This window comes from Cervus elaphus, chromosome 23 (assembly GCF_910594005.1).
Source record: "Cervus elaphus chromosome 23, mCerEla1.1, whole genome shotgun sequence".
NCBI lineage: Eukaryota > Metazoa > Chordata > Mammalia > Artiodactyla > Cervidae > Cervus > Cervus elaphus.
The window spans coordinates 15530337-15538027 of record NC_057837.1 but is presented as its reverse complement, the minus strand read 5'-3'; the positions used below and the strand labels follow the sequence as shown (position 1 = coordinate 15538027).

Below are 7691 nucleotides of genomic sequence, written 5' to 3'. Positions count from 1 at the left end.
TGGGACTTCCCTCATAGCCCAGGGCTAAGACTCTACGCTCCCAGTGCAGGGGGCCCAGGTTCAGTCCCTGGTCAGGGAACTGACCCACATGCTATATAGTCCCACATGCTATAATGGAGAATTTTCATGCCACAACTGAAAGATCCTGTGTGCCACAACTAAGACCTGGTGCAGACAAATAAACAAATTAAAAAAAATTAAACACATGACCTTAGGAGGCAGAGGAAAGCTAGGTTTTCAATTCTTGGAATAGATTGTAGTTACTTGACGTTAGGTCAGACAGAGAGGTCACAGAGTGAGAGAGAATTCCTTTTGCCTGGTGGTAGAATGGATCCCGCAATGGAAAAAACAAAACAAAACTCCTGACATGGTTAATAAAACACACTTAGCAGAAGAAGAACCAGATACTGGGCAGATTAAAATTTCTTTACATTTCCACAAGAATGAATCTCCAACATCAATGACGTTCTGTCCATTACGTTAATCTATTTGAAACATCAATTAGCCAAGGCCAACAACTTTTGTTAACAGAGCAAAGCAAGAAGAGAAGTATAAGCTAAACACGAAGCTTGGGTTTCCTAAGATTCCTTCCATGAGTCAGCCCTTAAACTGCACTGGTCATTTTGTAAATTCTCTTTACTCAGTCTCTAAGGCCCATCAAGGATGATTTAATGAGTAATACACATGCTTGTGTTTGTTTATTTATGCTTTCTGGCCATTATCAGGAGCACTGACTCAATGAAACATTCACCATATGCCTGACCTGGTGAACAGTTATGCTCCTATTGAATATTTATTCTTCCACTGTCAAAGTTGCTTTTTAGAAAAAGTTATTAGATGTGCTTAGCATTTCTTAGCATTATGACAAAGTAAAAAGCTATTGCTTGAGATAAAACATGAACATACACATTGTCAGCTACTAATTTTGGGGCTGCTTGTACAAATTATCCCTCAAAATTACAAGAATACTTGGTTTGAGATAAAACAGCTTTCTTTCCTGTTTTTCACTATTTTCATGAGAAATACTTCAGTTTTCCTAACTAAATTGAATCTTTCAGGATTCTCTGGAGTCTCTGGTTTTTTATTTCTTGTTGTCATCTCACTGCTAATAATTAGTATGAGTGTCTGTTGGTTGATCCTAATGTTTTTCTTATTCAGACCTTTATTCTTCACTTTTCTCCTTACTTTGGAGTAGAGGTGTAACCTTTCATGCCTGGCACTATATTATAACACCAACAATATTTCAAACCTCTAATGTCTTTCTTATACAACCCTACTTGTATCTTGTCATCAGTTAGTCCTACTTTCTTGCTTTCATAGTATCTTTATCTGCCCCAAAGTCTTCTATTGGCCCCAAATACCTACTGGGGGGTTAATGTCTTTGACATCCAGGTCTTTCACCACGTAACCTTATTTCTCCATGATTCCTGTACAAACACCCTTTTATCTAAGAAGTTGATGCTATGGAGCATGTCTTCTGCATTTCTGTTTCCAGATTTATATGTTAGCCATTTAAAACTTTCCAACTTCTCTTTAAAAACACAGACTCTAAAGTTCTCTTTGACCAGGTCAGACCACATTAACCCTTTTCTGCTCTGAACATCCAGAGCAATTTTAAAAATAATCTGAGTAACACTTCAATTAGATATTTGATATTGAATAGCTTTTATAAAATATTCTATAAATTTAAAAATACATAAGCTAAAATTTGGGAAAGTAGGGACATTTTTTGATACTTCTTTGTATCACTTGTGACACTGAAATCATCACCCTAAATGTGCAAGGGGTGCAATAATTTTTTTCTTTTTAATTTTTCATCTGCACTGCTCAGCATGAGGGCTCTTAGTTTCTCAACTAGGGATTGAACTCATGCTCCCTGCATTGGAAGCACAGAGTCTTAACCACTAGACCATCAGGGAGATCCTGCTCAATAAGTATTTTTATTTAAATTTTTAATCAGGTGAAGTCTAAAATACTTGATTAATCAGAATGCTCTATTCCTTGTTTAATTTGAGCCTTATTTACAGATTTAAACTTACGTTACAGATAGATTTTATTTATATACTTCAGGACGTTTGCATATTGTATTATTATCAATATAAGCAATAAAAACATAAGTGTATGTACTCATAATGACCTATTTTCTGCTATTATTTCATTGGACTGTAGATTTCTTGATAAAGAGAATCCAATATTTGTTTGGTACAGATTACTTCCCTAAAGAGTAATATGATATAAGGGGGAGGGATAAATGAGGAGCTTTGGATGAACACATGCACTCTACTACATATAAGATAGATACTGCCAGAGACCTACTATATAGCATAGGGAACTCTACCCTATATTCTGTGATAACCTATATGAGAACAGAACCTAACAAAAATGAATATATGTATAGCAATCACTTTTCTGTACATCTGAAACTAACACAACATTGTAAATCAACTGTGTAAAGAGCCGAGTCATTGGAAAAGACCCTGATGCTGGGAAATATTGAAGGCAGGAGGAGAAGGGGGTGATAGAAGGTGAGATGGTTGGATTTCATCATCGACTCGTAGACATGAGTTTGAGCAAACTCTAGGACATAGTGAAGGACAGCGTAGCCTACCACACTACAGTCCATGGGGTCACAAATAGTCAAATACGACTTTACAACCAAACAACAACTCCAATAAAGTTAAAATATTAAAAAAAAAGAAGACATACAGCTACATAAAACTCTTGGATACTGATGGAATTGTAAGGCAATGCAGATAAGGTATAAATTCCAAAAATCCTGAAATTTAGTTGTAAGATTTAATCTAGTGACATCCAGGGGAGAAAAGAAACATACAAGGGACCTCAATAGACACTAAACTGCCCCAATAAAAAATAATTTTCTGGGTTCCCTTTATATCTAACTTAAGCCTTACAAGTAGGAACTCTTAAAAGACTTACTCTGCAGTGTGGTTCCTTGGTCCAGACTCTTTTTCAGAAATACATTATATAAATACAACAATGGTGTTTCAGGGCTCACCAGATCATTCACGGACCCAGGAAGTGATCTGACTCAGTTTCTGTTCCTGAGGACTTTTTCCTCCCCCTTTTTATTTCAAAAGATTCATAATTCTTTATAATGAAAGACCCTGGGGCTCCGGTCAGCAACAATGTATGTTATGACACTTCACTGTGGTAAGTGTGAACCTGAATCTCCTGCATTGCAGGCAGATATTTTACCACGTGAGCCAGGGTGGCTTGATACTTGGGTCGGGAAGATTCCCTGGAGGAGGGAATGGCAACCCACTGCGGGATTCTTGCCTGGAGAATTCCATGGACAGAGGAGCCTACTGGGCTACAGCCATGGAGTTGCAAGGACTAGGACACAACTGAACCAGTTTCACTTTCATTGCTGTTTCCTTTTATCTGGAGAGGTTCAGTTCAGTTAGGTTCAGTCGTGTCCGACCCTTTGCGACCCCATGGACTGCAGCATGCCAGGCTTCCCTATCACCAACTCCCAGAGCTTACTCAAACTCATGTCCATTGAGTTGGTGATGCCATCCAACCATCTCATCCTCTGTCGTCCCCTTCTCCTGTCTTCAATCTTTCTCAGCATCATGGTCTTTTCAAATGACTCAGTTCTTCGCATCAGGTGGCCAAAGTATTGGAGTTTCAGGTTCAGCATCAGTCCTTCCAGTGAACACTCAGGACTGATTTCCTTTAGGATGGACTGGTTGGATCTCCTTGCAGTCCAAGGGACTCTCAAGAGTCTTCTCCAACACCACAGTTCAAAAGCATCAATTCTACGGAAAGCTACAAATTCTTTCTCAGATGTGATTTAGACTCTGCCAATTAAGTACATCCATGCTGGATTAGGAAAGTGCAAGTGAGGTAGAAGCAATCTTCCTGAAGCTTTTGTTTGTCTCTGATGGGTAGCAAGGGCAGTGTTTTCCTGAGGCAGTTTCTAGTTAACATTCTCCTGATGTCCAGATTTTGAGCAGCTGCTTACCTAGGGCAGCTCCCAAAGCTGCAAAAGTTGTGGCCCCCTAGTGGCTGGTCCCCATGGTGTTCTGGAAGTCATCCCAAGATACCCAGCCTAAGAAGCTGCTTCTTCACCTTCCCAGTGATTTTCTTTGTATTAAATTCCTCTATGCTTCAAATTTCTAGACATTTTGTTTCTTCTGCTAAGCCTTTTTGTTTCTTCTGCTAAACCTAAGTGATGTATATGCCCAGATCTCAGCTTTAAGAGAGCCTGAAATATAACATATTTTATCCCCTAACCTGAGGGATATGCATTTATAACCACCAATGCCTGATTCTAGACCAGTTACCAGCAGCCTCACAGCTTCAGCTGTAAATACTGTCTTACTTTTCTGCTCTGTTTGAGTAAACTGAGAGGATTATCTTCTTCCTGAGCTCAATCAACCCTTTTTTCTTTATTCTTTTTATATTTTATTTCTCACTGCTGTGGGTTGGAAGAGAGGAAGTGATGGCAAAGCATAAACTTATTATAACATCTTAACTGGTAGTCCCTTTTAAAACTTGAGTTTACTTTAAATTTGTGACCAGAACTCCAAGGAGCAATCAATACCACTCCTTTGAATTCTACTACACTTTGATGGTAAATTCACTGAACAGAGAACTTCAAAACTTCACTTTACAAATGCTCCCAACTCCTCACATTCTTATTTAATTTGTCATGGGAGGAAACGGAAGCCATCAAAATCTAACTCCCTTCTCTTCTCTCATCACTGTACATCCCGATCTGTACTTCTCTTTTCCTTCCCCTAGACCAGAAGTCAGCAGACATTTGTGGTAAAGTCCCAGACAGCAAAAATTCCAGGTCCTGTGAGCTTAAGTTCCCTGTCACAACTTCTCAAGGTTGATACTGCAGCGTGAAAGCAGTGGTAGACAGTAAGTTGTCAAGCGGATGTGGCGTGTAAAACGTTTACGAAAACAGATGCTAGTTTGGATTTCAGGCCCTACTTCACTAACTCCTGCTCTGGGACATTGCTTCTTGAGTTATCTTTTCTCTCCTGACCCATGTTTTCCTTCCTCTCTATTCAATTGCCTTGCAAACATCTCAAGAAAATAGCAATGACATTTTTTTTTTTTTTTTTAGCTTCCAGTATCTTTTATTTTTCCTAGAACCTGTATACAATTAACTCTAGCAGGGCAGTACTCAATACTGTTTAAGCCTCACATTTTAGATTAACTACTTATTATAAATGTGAACACCCATCCTCATAACTGGGAAACTAAATGACATAGATTTACTCATTATTTATGTAACCATACAAAAGTTTATATGCAACAGCGTTTATACTACAGAATCTGACTTTACAAACTAGCTTACTTATAAAACAATTACTCTTTGCTCATCTGTCCTAATCCAGAAAGTGTTGCACCAATGCTTAAAATGTTATTAAAACAGATGAGTTCTCAACACAAGGTTAACAAACCTGAAGCTCCACCCTAGAAATACAAACCCATAATTTGAAAATTGTTTTACCAGAAATAGCTTATGAGCAACTCTTATCAAACTAGTACTATAGGTAGTTACAATGTTGACCAAAAGAAGACACAGGTTTCTCATTAAAAATTTTTTTAGTGGGTCTCAAATTCTGTGACAGATTTTTGGTCAAATTGTTTTCATTAAAAAGTACTGATTTTAAAAACTAATAACTTAAACTGCCACACACAAAACATATGGTCCACAAAAACATTCTCCTTTCCTTCTGAAGGTTTTATGATGCATTGTTATCATTAACCAGTCTTTTACTATTAAACTTAAATGGCCAATTGAGACAAACAGTTCTGAGACCATTCTTCTACCACTGATTAAGACTGGGGTGGCAGGTATTGGGGATAATATTCATTTAGCCTTCTAAGCTTTCTGGGCAGACCTGGTGACCTTGCCAGCTCTAGCTGCCTTCTTGTCCACTGCTTTGATGACACCCACAGTGACTGACTGTCTCGTCATGCACAGCAAAACGGCCCAGGGGAGGAGAGTCAGAGAAGCTCTCGACACACATGGGCTTGCCAGGAACCATATCAATGATGGCAGCATCACCAGATTTTAAGAATTTAGGGCCATTTTCCAGCTTTTTCCCAGAACGACGATCAATCTTCTCCTTCAGCTCAGCAAACTTGCAAGCAATGTGAGCTGTGTGAAAATCCAACACAGGTGCATAACCAGCACTGATCTGGCCTGGATGGTTCAAAATAATCACCTGAGCTGTGAAGCCAGCAGCTTCCATGGGTGGATCACTTTTGCTGTCACCAGCCACATTGCCACGACGGACATCTTTGACAGACACGTTCTTGACATCGAAGCCCACATTGTCCCCAGGAAGGGCTTCACTCAATGCTTCATGGTGCATTTCTGCAGACTTCACTCCAGTTGTTACACTGACTGGAGCAAAGGTGACCACCATGCCCGATCTGAGAACACCAGTCTCCACACGACCCACAGGGACAGTACCAATGCCACCAATTTTATAGACATCCTGGAGAGGCAAATGCAAGGGTTTGTCAGTTGGGTGAGTTGGTGGCAGGATGCAATCCAGAGCTTCAGGCAGGGTGGTTCCACTGGCATTGCAGTCCTTTTGGGTGACTTTCCATCCCTTGAACCATGGCATGTTAACACTTGGCTCCAGCACATTGTCACCATTCCAGCCAGAAATTGGCACAAATGCTACCGTGTTGGGGTTGTAGCCAATTTTCTTAATGTAGGTGCTGACTTCCTTAACAATTTCCTCCTATCTCTTCTGGCTGTTGGGTGGCTCAGTGGAATCCATTTTGTTAACTCCAACAATGAGTTGTTTCACACCCAGAGTGTAAACCAGAAGGGCATGCTCACAGGTCTGCCCGTTCTTGGAGATACTGACTTCAAATTCACCCAACACCAGCAGCAACAACCAGGACAGCAACAGTCAGCCTGGGCTGTGCCTGTAATCATGTTTTTGATGAAGTCTCTGTGTCCTGGGGCATCAGTGATGGTAACATAGTACTTGCTGGTCTCAAATTTCCACAGGGAGATATCAATGGTGATACCACATGCACGTTCAGCTTTCAGTTTGTCCAAGACCCAGGCATATTTGAAAGGGCCCCTTCCCATCTCGGCAGCCTCCTTCTTGAACTTTTCAATTGTTCTCTTGTTGATCCCGCCACATTGTAGACTAGATGGCCAGTCATGGTCGACTTTCCTGAATCTATGTGCCCAATGACAGCAATGTTTATGCGGGTCTTCTCCTTTCCCATTTTGGCTTAGGTTTAATGGTGGTTTTCATGACACCTGTGTCCTGGAGGCAAACCCGTTGTGAAAAAGCAAAAGCAATGACATTTTTTGACAGCAGGTCCTCCTGCAGCTCTGGTCTCTTTCCTTTATCTCATGGCCAATGTTTTCAAATGAATTCCTCACTCTCATTCTCTCCACTCCCTTATTGTCTATTCATTCTTCAATCTTTTCTTTTTGAAGGGGCTATATTTAAAGTGGCCTCAGCTCTCAAGAATCCCTAACTTACCACTCTATTTTCTTTATAGTACTGTCACTCTGTAATCATTTCATTTGTTTGTTTTCCTTCGGGACAACCCCTTCCTTCAGTACAAACTCTTCCAGAGTGAAAGTTTCATGAGGGTAAGGGCCTGGTCTGGTTTCGTGGTCACTTAATCACTGGGTACCCTAATTGTAGATGGCAGCAGATCCATAACTA

At 40.2% G+C, this 7691-nt stretch overlaps 1 pseudogene; it reads right to left on the bottom strand.

Moving 5' to 3' along the window:
* Positions 1 to 5568: 5568 nt before the first annotated feature.
* LOC122681663 lies at positions 5569 to 7239 on the bottom strand (annotated as a pseudogene).
* Between the last annotated feature and the right edge of the window lie 452 nt (positions 7240 to 7691).